Source organism: Colobus angolensis, unplaced genomic scaffold, assembly GCF_000951035.1.
Source record: "Colobus angolensis palliatus isolate OR3802 unplaced genomic scaffold, Cang.pa_1.0 Scaffold27, whole genome shotgun sequence".
Classification (NCBI taxonomy): domain Eukaryota; kingdom Metazoa; phylum Chordata; class Mammalia; order Primates; family Cercopithecidae; genus Colobus; species Colobus angolensis.
The window spans coordinates 1,326,946-1,342,046 of NW_012115932.1; positions in this window are offsets into that span (position 1 = coordinate 1,326,946).

The following is a 15,101-nucleotide window of genomic DNA, read 5'->3' on the forward strand; positions in this document are numbered from 1 at the left end:
TGGGTGCAGCACACCAACATTGCACAAGTATACATATGTAACAAACCTGCACGTTATGCACATGTACCCTAGAACTTAAAGTATAATAATAAAAAAAAAACAAATAAATAAATAAATAAAATAAAATTTTTCAGTTGATAATTCCAACTTTGATGCCATATCTGACTCTTGTTCTGGTGCTTGTTCAGTCTCTTCAAACTGTGTTTTTTTTAATTTTAGTGTGCCTTTTAATTTTGTGTTTAAAGGTAGACACAATGTACTGGGTAAAAAAAAAAAAAACTATAGTAAATAGTCCTGTAGTCATGTCGTGGTAAAGTATGGGGGAAAGAGAAATGTTTTGCAGTCCTGTGATGAGGTCTCAGTCGTTTGGTGAGCCTGTGCGCAGACTGTGAACTTCACAAGTGCTACTCGGTCCCCCTCCTGACCTTAGGTGGGATGAAATGGCTAGAGGGAGTCAGAGTTGGGTATTCTTCTGTCCCCCAGGTAGGTTAGGCTCTGTTAAAACCCCAGCAGGTTAGGGCTCTGGTGAAATAGTTTCTCCAGAGGGCAGGTCTTAAGAACACAATGCACTGGCCTGTTTCAAAATGATTCCTTTTGACCTTCTCCTCCCAGAGTACAAGGGGAAATTTCTTGGATATTCACTGTGAAAACCTAGTAGAGTTTCTAGAGATAAAAGCCACAAAAGTGTGGGAACCACCTATGATTGGGTCCCCCTAGAGTTTTAGCTTTCAGAATTATCCACACTGAGTCTTTAGCAGTTTGTCAATTACAGTTCCAGTTTTCTTCCCCCAGCACCTCCCAGGAGGTTCCTGCTGGTGGGTTTCTGCTCTAGTAAGTTATGATTCTCTGTATCTGTCTGTTTCTCCAATTTCGTGGGCAGCAGTTTGCCATATAACCTCACTTCTCCGCTGGACCTAAGAAGAGCTGATTTTTCAGTTCGTTAAGCTTTTTACTTGTTGTTAGGACAGAGTGGTGACTTCTATGCTCCTTTCATGCAGGACTAGAAACCGGAAGTCAAATATTTTTAATAGATAATGATGCAAAATGTATCATAGGAGCCAGCTTCCTGCAGCTGTTTCCCCTCCTCAGCTAGCAGCCACCCTTCCCTAGGTGCTTTTTCCCCTTTCCAGATAAAGCTTCGGTGGGATTTAGAGGTTATACCAACCTTTTGCAGACATTTCACTCCATTATCTTATTTGATCCATTCAAAAAGCCATGTGAACTGGGTGTTAGGATCCCATTTCACAGAAAAGAAAATTGGCATTTTAGGGGTAAACAACTTCCCTAAGGTCACACAGCCAGGACACAATTCCAAGAGGGAAAAGGAGGAAAAAAAAGTAGAACCCTAGTGTGGGTGTTTTCTCCCACGGGGATGACGTGGGGATACAGATTTCAGAGCAGTAACCTTTTGCATTTATAGCCACACCCGAGGGACATCTGGGTCTATGAATTTTTCATTCAGCTGTATGCAAAGCGCTGTGACTTGCCCTGGAAACAGAGGTTCCTGGGTAAGAGCTCCTGCCTTCTACAGCCTCACTAGCCCAAGTGTGGTCCACAGACCAGCAGCATCAGCAGAACCTGGAGCCTATTAGAAATGCAGACTCTCAGTTCCCACCCAGACCTCCTGAATCAGAAGCTGCATTTTAATAAGATCCAAAAAAAAAACCAAGGTGATTTGGCTGCTACTTAAAGTCTGAAAAGCATTGCTAGGAGACAGTCCAAACTTGATTTTACATATGGTAAGAGACAACAAGTGTTTTCCTGGAATGAAAGCTAAGGATTGGAAAAACCCAGAAAAAGGAGAGATTGGGTATAAACAAGGATTGTAGGAGGCTTCATGAAGGAGGGGTTTTGAAGTTGAGCCTTGAAGCAGAAAAGTGCATATGAACAAAGGCATGGAGATGGGAAGTGTTTAGTGTTTGGGGAAAGGCAAATGGCCTCATGTGACAAGAGGGAGAGAGTGGGAGGTGAAATTAAGAATAACAGGAGCAAATGGTCAAGGATGTTTACGGTATGGATAATAAGGCAGGTGGAGTCCTCTCGGTGAGAGGTCATGAGCTAGTGACCTGTGGGCCAACAAAGTGTGGTAAAAATAATTTGAATTGTAGTTATGTCCAAAATATTTTCAAAATGTTAAAAATGTAATTATCATAAAAATACATAGTGAGCATTTTCCAGGTTTTAATTAACTAATCAGAGAACCAGCAAGATCACCAAGGTGGTTCAAAAAAGGACAGGAAAAACTGGACAAAAGGAACTCAAGATTGAGATCCAAACTGGTTAATGACCTACAGGGCAATAAAACTACATTCTTTGGGGTTATCTTCTCTACCAGACGATAATCATTTACAGCTTTCCTGGACCAAAAAAAAAAAAAATCATTGACAATTTATTCGTTTTCTATAATCTTACATCCAACTTAACAGAGTTATAAAATGTCAGACCCCTAATTAATCATAAACAGTAAACAGCAGGTGAAATAATCGTGTGTTCCCCTGGAGTTAGAAAATGCCCTGAACAGAAACGACAATGAGTGGTTAAGGGCAGTGATTCTCAAACCTAAGCTTAAAGCAAAATTCCCTGAAGGGCTCGTTACAACACAGAATGCTGATCTCCAACCTCAGAGTTTCTGATTTAGTACATCTGGGGCAGACTGATGATTTGTTCTCAGGTGATGCAGATGCTATTCACCAGGGAACACACTTTGAGAACAACTGATCTTAGATGCCACTGAATGAAAGAAAGTGCAGTCATTCTTTTGCCTCGTTTCCAAATTTTGGATATTTTTTTCTGAACAGTTGCCAAGCTTTCAAAAATCAGAGAAAAAAAAATTCCTGATTCTGGCTTCTCATGAAAAATTAGAAAAGTCACACAATGGTAAGTCTAAATTCTTTCATGGTGACAATTGCTTAAAGCTCAATATCAGCTGCTCCTTTTTTCTCACCACTGCCCCTAGCCTACATCATTCATTTATTTTGCTGGCATTTGATTTTGATATCCCTGCAAAACATGGTGGAAACACAATGCAGAATTTGGAGGAGGAACATGAGCGCAGCTGGTTAGCGCCTGTCTCACACATCTGTATCACATCTAATCAGCTCAGGCACTCAGGGCTGGTTTCCCAGAAGTACAATCCAGGCAGTTGCACAGGGCGTCACTCTCAGGAGAGCCCCACACTTGATTTAATGCTCTGGTATTGGCATTTTGCAATTCTTACTAATTTTTGGAGAAGGGGTCTCACATTTTCGTTTTGCGTGATACCACATATCACATAACTGTTTTGCAGCCACCTCAAAGTTTGGAATCCACACTTAAAGGTGACCCTCTCATCGCCAGATTGCTAAGGAGAGGAAGAGGTAATTCCAGAATCAGAAACCTAGGGGACACTTTAGAAACCATCTTGTCCTGCAGATAGGGTCACCATTTCATTTTATAGCTAGGGCTACTAAGGTCCAGAAAGAGGAAACTGACTTCCTCAAGGTCACAGACAAATCCTGAAAAAGGAGTCAAATGAAAAGTCTGAAGTGGTGAGTCTGCAAGGCTGTGAATACTAAGGCTGCCAGCAAGTTTATGTATCTGATGCACCCCGTGCATACCAATATGAAAATTCCTGTTTTTCACTTAGCTCAGTCAACTTTGGATTGATCTGGTTGAAGCAGGAGAAGGATGTGGATAAAACAGGAAGAGTGGGGGTGTGATCTTTAAACAGATCAAGAAACTTGTATAAACAGACCCATTTAGAATAAGGATTGCGAAGGGAAAAAGTCTTATATATGAACTCCACGCCCATGTTTGTTACAAAGGACAGACTTCCACCTAAACCCCTAAATAAACTTCAGAGGCAAAAGCTTTCAGGAAAAACCCAGCAACATACTACCCAATTAAAAATGGCAATCAACTCAACATCCCTAATCATCGGAGAAATGCAAATTAAAACTACGATGAGATACCATACTCTAGTCAGAATGGCTATTATTAAAAAGTCAGAAAACAACAGATGCTGACAAGGCTGTGGAGAAAAAGGAATGCTTATACACTGCTGGTGGGAATGTAAATTAGTTCAGCCACTGTGGAAAGCAGTTTGGAGATTTCTCAAAGGACTTAAATAGAACTACCATCAACCCAGCAATGCCATTACTGGGTATCAATCAGAAAGAAAATAAATCATTCTACCAAAAAGACATGTACACTCACATGTTCATTGCAGTGCTATTCATAATAGCAAAGACATGGAATCAGCTAACCTAGGTACCCACCAGTGGTGAACTGGATAAAGATAATGTGGTCCATATACACCATGGAATACTATGCAGCTATAAAAAAGAATGAAATAATGTTCTTTGCAGCAACATGGATGCAGCTAGAGGCCATTATCCTAAGCAAATTAACACAGGAACAGAAAACCAAATATTGCATGTTCTCATAAATAAGTGGGAGCTAAACATTGAGTGCACGTGGACATAACTATGGAAACAATGGACAATGGGGACTACTAGAGGGGGAAAGGAGGGAGTGAGGCAAGGATTGAAAAAAAAGCTATCGGATACTATCTTACTACCTGGGTAACGGGATCATTCATATCTCAAACTTCAGCATCATGCAATATATCCATGTAACAAACCTGCATATGTACTCCTGAGTCTAAAATGAAAGTTGGAATATTGTTTAAAATGGCAATCATGTTTAAGAAAGCACTTAATTTCAGCTGGCTCCACTTAGCTGGAAAACAGCTCGATGACTTGTAGGTCTCGGCTGCCTAGTTTTAGGTTAATGGCTGCACACACTCAGAAAGTCGAGTTCCTGCAGCTGGTTGAGTGGTAAGTTGAAGTGAGAATTAGGCAAATGAGTCACCCCTTGCTCACATCTGCTCTTGTGGTCTGAGTGGGTGGATCTTCCTCTCCTCCCCAACCACTGTTCAGGAATAGTCAAGGACACAGGCCTGAGTGTAGAACCGCATCATTAAACCCACTGTGCTTGGCTCAGTGATGGGTGTAAGGCCCTAAGCTGGACCAATGGGCATCTTCCCCAATACTCGACAACTCTGTCAAAAATGTGCTTTCCTCTTGTCTGAGACGGTAAGCAATGTAAGTTTGGGGCTATGAGTTGTCTTCTTGCTGCCATGTCAGGAAAGAACCTGTCTAAAAAATGAAGTCAAACAGTGGTAAGAGATACGGAGAAAGAGAGAGACAAGGTCCTAGTAGTATTATTTGAACCTGTGGATTTAGCCATGTCTGAAATCAGCCCCCTCAACTTTTCAGCTACGTGAGCCAATAATTTTCTTTTTTGCTCAAGCTGGTCTGAGTTAGAGGTCTGTCACTTGCGACTGAAAATATCTCACTGACGCAAAGGCCTCCTCCGTTCTAGGCACTGTGCTATTATAGGGTTATAGGAGTGGACAAAGACACATGTCATTCCTATCTTCATGGTACTCAGCGTCCAGTGGAAAAGATGACAGTAAGCAAGCGAGCAAATATACAGATACATAAAATATAATAATTACACATTGAGATTTGTAAACAATTGATGCTAAAAGAGAGAATGAGAAAGGAGGACTACTTTAGACAGCATGGTGGGGAAGACTCCCTTGAATTGTTTTTTGAGCTGAGAGTTTGCGGTATGAAGAACAGGGGGAAGAAAGTTTCAGGTGGCGGAGACAGCAACTGTTCTCAGGCTTCAGAGGCCTCTATTCATTCCAGGACCTGAAAGAAGGCCTTCATTCATTCTCCCGTTCAACAAACGTCTGTTAGACAGTGTCAAGTGCTAGGTACAAGGAGATAAAAGCAGCCCCTGGAGAGTTGATAAGAGATATTGAAAGCTATGCAAATGTTCGAACCATGTGATTCAGCAATTCCACTTCTAGAAATTTAGTCAAAAGAAAAAAACAGGAATTTCTGCAAAAACATAGCTATCATGATGTTCATTGCAGCATTATTTATTTTTTCAACTCTAATTGAAGTGTAACAAGCATACTAAAAGAGTGCATATAGACCAGGTACAGTGGCTCACACCTGTAATCTCAGCATTTTGAGAGGCCCAGACAGGCGGATCATCTGAGGTCAGGAGTTTGAGACCAGCCTGGCCAACATGGCAAAACCCCGTCTCTACTAAAAATACAAAAATTAGGCGGGTGTGGTGGTGCATACCTGTAATCCCAGTTACTCGGGAGGTTGAGACAGTAAAATTGCTTGAACCCAGGAGGCGGAGGTTGCAATGAGCTGAGATCATGCCACTGCCCTCCAGCCTGGGCGACAGAGCAAGATCCCGTCTCAAAAAAAAAAAAGAGTGTACATATCACAGTAAACAGTTCAACTACACAGTAAACAGTTCAACTATTTTCACAGTCTGAACACACCCACATTATCGAAAAAGAGAAGAGAACATGCCCTGCACTCCAGAAGTCCCCTTTTGCCACCTTCTAGTCACAAATCCCCCTTCAATCAAGGGTAACTACTAGCCTGACTTCTAATAATATAGATTAATTTTGCCTCTTTTTACTTTATATAAATAGAATCATCCAGTATGTAACTTGGGGGAAAGGGATATGGGAAGGTCTTGGCTTCTTTTGCTTAAGTTTTGTGTTTGTGAGATTTCGCTATATTGTTAATGTAGTTATAGATTGTTTATTCTGCATAGTATTCCATCATCAGAATGTACCACAGTTTATTCATCTGTTCCACCATTTATAGACATTTGGGTTGTCTCTAGACTGAGACTATTACAAACAGTGCTGTTGTGAGCATTCTTTTGGTTAACATACATCTGCATTTCTTTTAGATATATACTTAGGACCGACATTGCTGAGTCATAGTATATGATCAGCTTTAGAAGATATTGTTAAACAGTCTAAGAAAATGATTGCATCCATTTACACCTCAATCAACTTTGTAAGAGACTTCTGGTTTCTTCACAGGTTGATAACACTCGACATTTTCCATTTTTTAAAAAAATTTAGCCATCTGGTGAGTATGTGTTGGTATTGACTTTTGGTTTCAACTTTCATTTCCCCAATGGTGAATAAGATGATTAGTGAAAACCTCGTCATCTGTTTATTGGCCATTAGGTATTCCCTTTCCCGAGGAGCCTGTTCAAGTCTGTTTTCCATTTTTCAAGTGAGCGAGCTGTTTTTTTCTGTTGGTTTGCAGGAGTTCTTTAAATATCCTGGCTACAAGCCTTTGGTCCGTCGTATATATGAAACTATATCCTTCCACTTTACAGGGTATCTCTTTACTCTCCTTTGATACAAAGCAATTCTTAACATTAATATCTTAGAATTCATCATTTTTATGAGCACTACTTTTTGTATCCTATTTAAGAAATTGTTGACCAGGTGCTGTGGCTCACACCTGTAATACCAGCACTTCAGAGGCCAAAGCAAACAGATGTCTGAGCCCAGGAGCTCGAGACCAGCCTGGGCAACATGGCAAAACCCCGTCTCTACAAAAAAATACAAAAATTAGTTGGCTGTGGTGGCCCAGGAGGATCACTTGAGCCCAAGAGGCAGAGGTTGTAGTGAGCCAAGATCACACCACTGCACTCCAGCCTAGATGACAGAGTGAGACCTTGTCTAAAAAAAAAGAAAGAAAGAAAAAGAAATTGTTTCCTACCCCAGGAGCAGAAAAACATTCTCCTATGTTTTTCTCAAAAAACTTTACTACATTCATTTTACATTTAGATCTATAACCTATCTGAAATGTATCTTTGTGATGTGAGGTAGAGAGATCAAGATAATTTTTTCCATAGGGCAATGTTTCCCAAACTGTGCACCAAGTCACCCTTGGGCACTGCAGTCAACTTAGAGAGGGGGCATGGGACATTTTACATTTTTGAGGGAAGCACAGTGAGAACTATTGGATACCATATAAACTGTTAGCTGGAAATAGTTCACAATTTCAATGTTAAATCATACTCCATTCCCTTCAATGACATGATATTTTTGCAAAGCGGGGTTTTTTGAGGTTGCTATGATAAAAAGTAAATACCATGTGAAATCAGGAAATGAAAATGATGATGCTGTCTGATTCCAAGACCTGAGAAGCTGTGCAGTGCTCAACAGGAGCACAATCTACAGTCTATTGGTCAATATTGTGGTTACTTAAAAACAAAATATTTTTTCTTTCAATTTACAAGTATTTTTTTTTCCAAATGATTACTACATTGTTAAGATATAATTATTCATTAAGTTGTTTGGATCTAACTACTTAATAAATAGAACTGTTAGAACTGTTAGGTATTTCTTTCTCTTTCTTTCTTTCTTTCTTTTTTTTTTTTTTTTGAGACAGTCTTGTTCTGTCACCCAGGCTGAAATGCAGTGGCATGATCTCAGTTCACTGCAACCTTCACCTCCTGGGTTCAAGTGATCCTCCTGCCTCAGCCACCCAAGTAGCTGGGATTACAGCCATATGCAATCATGCCCAGCTAATTTTTGTATTTTTAGTAGAGACGGGGTTTCACCATGTTGGCCAGGCTGATCTCGAACTCCTGACCTCAGGTGGTCCACCTGCCTTGGTCTCCCAAAGTGCTGGGATTAAGAATTGTTAGGTATTTCTTTTGACTGAGGGTTGCCATGAAAAAAATTACCAAGACATTAAAGGTACCATATATAGAGAAAGTGTGGGAACCTCACTGAGACAGACTCCAGGGCAGTCCCCACAGTTCCCACCCTCATGTTTGTGTTCTTCTGTGATCCCTGCTCTTGAGTGTGGATGGGATCCCTAACTTGCTTCTAAGTTATAGAATACAGCAAAGGTGACTGATGTATGTGATTATATGTACAGTACATGATTGTGTTATATTACATTGTAACACCCAACTTGGAAGGAGACTGCCTCCCTTGTTGGCATTTAAGAAGCAGGTTGCCTTGTTGCAAGCTACTCTGTGGAGAGGGCCATGTGTCAAGGAGGTGAGGGCAGCCTTAAGCCAACAGCCAGCAATGAACTGAGGCCCTCAGTTTCCATCCTGTAAGGAACTGAATTCTGCCAATAACCATGCAAGTTTGAAGCAGATCCTTCCCTGGTCCAGCCTCAGAAAAGACTGCAATGCTAGCCACCACCTTTTTATTTTTTAAGATGAGGTCTTGCTCTTTGCCCAGTCTGGAGTGCAGGGGCACAATCACAGCTCACTACAGCCTCCAATTCCTGGATGCAAGTAATCCTCCTGCCTCAGCCTCCTGAGTATGTACTGGGACTACAGGTGCACACTACCACTCCCAGCTTTTTTTTTTTTTTTTTTTTTTCCAGAGACAGGGGCTTGCTATCTTGTCCAGGCTGGTCTTGAACTCCTAGCCTCAAGTGATCCTCCCACCTTGGCCTCCCAAAGTGCTGGGATTACAAGCATGAACTGCTGTGCCCGGTTGCTGGCCAACACTTTGACTGCAGCTTTGTGAGACCCTGAGGCAGACGGCCTGGGTAAGCCATGCCCAAACTCTTGTCTACAGAAACTGTAAGATAATAAGTGTGTGTTGTGTTAAGGAGCAAGTTTGTGGTGATATTGTTACACAGCAATAGATAACAAATGCACTCACCATATAGATATCTTACTGATCCAGCATCATTTAGTGAAGAGACCATTCTTTATAGTGTCAAGTCTTTTTCATAATAGTAGTAGAAACCACCAAAATTTCTTTTTTAAAAAATGTGTTTTATTAGGCCGGGTGCGGTGGCTAATGTCTGTAATCCCAGCACTTTGGGAGGCCAAGGCAGGTGGATCACCTGACGCCGGGAGTTCGAGACCAGCCTGACCAACATGGAGAAACCTCATCTCTACTAAAAATGCAAAATTAGCCGGGCATGGGGCGCATGCCTGTAATCCCAGCTAGTCAGGAGGCTGAGGCAGGAGAATTGCTTGAACCTGAGAGGCGGAGGTTGTGGTGAGCTGAGATCGCGTCATTGCACTCCAGCCTGGGCAACAAGAGTAAAACTCCATCTCAAAAGAAAAGATGTTTTATTTCCTTCTTTTTTTGTTCTCCTAGGCTCTTAAAAACCACCAAAATTTCTAATAAAAGTTTGATTAATAGACCATGATACATTTTGTCCACATGACAGAATAATAGACAACCCATAAAAATTATGTGGAAAATATCTAGTAACATGAAAACGTTTACACAGTAGATTACTAAGTGAAAAATATGAATTTAAAATCACATGTTCAATTATACTCTAATGTGTAAAATGTGAGTACTATGTGTATCTGCATTGTAAAAAGACTGTTTTAAAATGCCTTTGGGAGAGAGAGGATTACAGGTGTTCAACAACTTTTTTGTGTGTTTTTAATATTTTCTACAAAGAAATTGCCAACAAATATCCTGTAAAGAGAATAGATTAGTTTATACATGTACAGATTCATACACTTTTTTTTCTTAAAATAGAGATGAGGGCTTGCTATGTTGCCCAGGCAGGCCTCAAACTCCCGGCCTCAAGTGATCCTTCTGTCTCAGCCTCCCAAACTTCTAGGATTACACATATGAGCCTCCATACCTGGTAAACTTTTTAAATAAAAATACTTTTAAAAAAAAAAAAAGTTTTTTTATTTTTTAAAAATACTTTTTAAATAAAAAAGAACAGTCCCTGTGTTGAAGGAATTTATAGTGTGGAAGAAGGAGACAGGGTGTAGACAAATAAGAGTGCTGTAACATTAGAGACTATACATTCAGGACCTTTAGAGACCCAGTGGAAACCATCTCAACACAGAAGGGAAGATATTGGCTCATGGACTTTGATTGGCCTTGCTTGGGTTATATGTCATCCTTGGATCAATTACAATAGACAGAATATGGCATTCTAGGCCAAAATCAAGAGCCTATGCTACAAGCCCTGCCTGTTGTCAGCACCATGTAGCAAAGGGTTGGAGGTTGCAAGATCTTTCCCCTTTCCCCAAAAAAGGGTGCCAGAAGAAGGGGGATGAGAAAGGTAATTGTAGGAGACCAAGCATGAAGCAGTTTGTTTTGCCTGGAGGAGAGGGACAAAGGCACAGAGGAAGTGATACTCACGCTGAGTGTTCAAAGACAGAGAGGTGTTTCCAGGCAGCTAGTGTCAGGAGGGCATCTGTAGAGGAAGAGGGGGAGTGTTATGAGCAATGGGGAAGGAAGCCAGAGAGATAGTCAGAGGTGAGATTTGGATGTGGCTTCTCAGTCAGATGAGGTGTTGAGCCTTCATTCTGAGGGTCATGGGGAGCCCCCAAAAACAAAGATGAGGACATGTGTGTTTGATCACCTTTGCTTCTGCAGCAAAATACAATGCCTGGCAAATACCTTTACAAGCAATGATAGTAATAATATGGCTGCCTCCTGCACTACACTCTATGACTCTCCAATGGCCGTGAGGAGGATGGATTTGGGGGCTTTTGACAATCGCCTCACTAAATCAGTGTGTTTCCAACGGTTTTTACTATGATCCTCAGTAGGAAATACATTTTACATTACAATTCACCTAAATTTCACTGAATTATGTTTAAAAAAAAAAAAAACAGCCCCACCCTAGACTACCAACTCCATCTTGGCAGTGACCATGACTTATAACTCTTGATAATTACCATAGGTTTGATGTCTGGCGAACTGTCCCTTGGTGGGCCTATAATATTACTGTTACTACTAAGTGCGTATTTACTGAATGAACAGGTGCAGATGTCGATAAATTACTCAAAATATTTGCAAACTACAAAGAGTTATACAGGTGCAAACAATTGATGTTAGCAACCAACTCAGACCAATATTGATTAGCCTGTATGTTAGACCAATTGCCAGAGCAGACAGTGGGAGGTGATGCTGAGGGCAGAGGAAGCGGGTAGAGGGAATTTACTGTCCGTGGTGGGTGGTTCTCCATGCACCACATTTCAATGATTCATACTACTGCCTGGGCCACGGTTCTCCTCTATAACCACACATCCTTTGTCACAGACTGTGAGTGATTTTAATAGTATATGAAAACCATGATTCAGAGGCTGGAAATCAGAGGGTTTTCTTTGAAAGCCCGAAAAATTTCATCTGAAAGAGAGTGCAACAAATGCACAAGGTAGTCTTTTTCTCTGAAGAGAGACATGGGTTTAAAACTAGGAACAGTAAATGACACAGGCACAGAGAGGGGGAAAAAGCCACTTTGTAGATATCTTGAAAGTGCATTTGGCTCACGGAGGGTCTCCAGGGATGACTTAAGCCCATCATTTCCATCCCACCTCTTGAAGCTTGTTGATCAGTACAGTTGCAAAACCCTTCCCATGTGTTCTCTGTAACCAAAGTTCTCTGAGTAAAAAGCCAAACCAAGGAAACAGCTTTAAAAGGAGAAGTTTATACTAACCGGGGCTGAGCAGTGGCTTCCTCCCAACATCAATATTCCTCCAAGGCTTAAGGAGTGGGATCCCATTTGAAGAAGCGCTTGTCGGAAGAAATAATGATTTTCTGTCTTTTTCAAAGAGTCGGAAACCTTTGTGATGAACGAAGTCATCACTAAAGATCTTTAGTTCAGGATTGCACTCACAGTTTGATAGTTACAGATGACTGAGGAGAAATTTCCAATACCAATTACATGGAGCCTTTTTCTTTCTTTCTTCTTCTTCTTTTTTTTTTTTTTTTTTTTTTAGAAGGAGTTTCACTTTTGTTGTCCAGGCTGGAGTGCAGTGGGGCGATCTTGGCTCACTGCAACCTCTGCTTCCTGGGTTCAAGCGATTCTTCTGCCTCAGCCTCCTGGGTAGCTGGAATTATAGGCATGTGCCACCAGGCCTGGTTAGTTTTTTGTATTTTTAGTAGAGACGGGGTTTCACCATGTTGGCCAGACTGATCAAGAGCTCCTGACCTGAGTTGATCCACCTGCCTCAGCCTCCCAAAAGTGCTGAGATTACAGGTGTGGGGCCTACGTGGACCCTTTTTCATTCAACAAACAAGCAGAGAGTTAAGATAATATTCTAAAAAGTCCTTAGAGTTCCAGATTAAGGGACCCTGGGACCAGGCTGACTTAGGCTAAATTCCACTCTCTCCCCCATGTCACAGGTAAGATCCACACCTTGGAAGTTAGTCAGGTAGTTTTTGCCCTGAACATCTTCAGTAATCAGCTTGAATTTTCTAAATGCAGCTTCATCATTCTGCAAATCAGCAAGACTCACTTCAAACACACGACCCTTAAGACTACCAGGTGTAATTTTAGTTCCCTGGGTCCTGGTGACTAGTGTCTTTCCAATATTTCTTGCACTGAACATAGCATGTGCTTTCACATCATACCAATCTTTCTTAGAAAATGGATCAACCAGCCAGGGGTGGTGGCTCATGCCTGTAATCCTAGCACTTTGGGAGGCGGAGGCAGGTGGATCACCTGAGGTCAGGAGTTCAAGAGCAGCCTGGCCAAGATGGTGAAACCCCATCTCCACTAAAAATACAAAAATTAGAAAATGGATCAACCAGCCAGGGCGCAGTGACTCACGCCTGTAATTCCAGCATTTTGGGAGGCCATGGAGGGTGAATCACCTGAGGTCAGGAATTTGAGACCAGGCTGGCCAACATGGTGAAACCCTGTCTCTACTAAAAACACAAAACTTAGCCGTGCGTGGTGGCACATGCCTGTAATCTCAGCTACGTGGGAGGCAGAGGCAGGAGAATTGCTTGAACCTGGGAGGCAGAGGTTGCAGTGAGCCAAGATCGTGCCATTGCACTCTAACCTGGGCAACAGAGCGAGAGTCCATCTCAAAAAAAAAAAAAAAAAAAAAATTAGCCAGGCGTGGTAGCAGGCACCTGCAATCCCAGCTACTCGGGAGGCTGAGGCATGAGAATCACTTGAACCCAGGAGGCAGAGGTTGCAGTGAGCTGAGATTACGCCATTGCATTCCAGCCTGGGGATAGGGCAAGACTGTCTCAAAAAAAAAAAAAAGAAAAAAGAAAAAAAAAGATAGATCAGCCACTTCTTGGCTCCCTTTTTGCTGTCTTTCGTAAGGTGCTTGTTCTTGCCAACCACCATGTTGCTGCTCAGAATGATCTTTTCAATAAATGTTACTGAAACAACTGGACATCCATATGAAAAAAATGAACTTTGACCTTTAGCTCACATCATACAGAAAAATTAAATTGAAATAAATAATAGAGATAAAAGTTGTGAAAATAAATACATTCAAAAGCTGTTGGAATCCCCAAAGCACTTTTTTTCTGAGGCAAAGTCCCACCTTAGCCTCGAGTAGCCGGGACTACAGGTACGCACCACCACGCCTGGCTAATTTTTGTATTTTTTTTGTAGAGGCAGGGGTTGGCCATGTTGCCCAGGCTTGTCTTGAACTCCTGAGCGTAAGCAATCAGCCCACTTTGGCTTTTCAACTTGCTGGGATTATAGGCATGTGCCGCTGCACCTGGCTTCCAAAAAGACTTTAAACCTTGAGAGAGAACTGACTGTGATTGGAGTCACTTAGCATGTAGTTGCAACTTCTTCTTCTTAGATTATAGATCAACTCTCTTTTCTCATTCTTCAATGACTGGGAGAGACCAGAAACCAGATGTCCTCCCCTTCTAATCACTGACCTTTGTTATAGATTGTCTCCTTCATTATTCTGTACCTAACTCAAACCAGATGGCACAAAAGACCTCATGACTGTTTCATCTTCAGTGTGGAATGTTAAGTGTATCTTTCCTGAAAGAAAAAGATGACCTTCACCAATCAGACCATTGCAATTATGCCTTAAGCCTTACATAAGGCCGGACATGGTGGCTTACAGCTGAAATCCTAGCACTTTGGGAAACCAAGGTGGGAGAATCACTGGAGCCCGGGAGTTCAAGGTCAGCCTGGGCAGCATGGTGAAACCCTGTATCTGTAAAACATTGACTGGGCATGACGGCACACACCTGTAGTCCCAGCTACTCAGGAGACTGAGGTGGGAGGATCACCTGAGCTCAGGAGGTAGAGCATGCAGTGAACTCTGATATGCCACTGCATTCCAGCCTAGGTGGCAGAGTGAAACTCTGTCTCAGGAAAAAAAAAAAAAAAAAAAAAAAAAAAGGCTTATATTAAAAAAAAGTTAAAATTCTGGGGGTTTTTTTCCCCCTAAATTTTGTCTATATAAACAGCCCCAAACTTCTGCACTTCAGAACACATCAGTACAATTCCATCTTTGGAATTTGTGCTTCCTGGGTGGCTGTC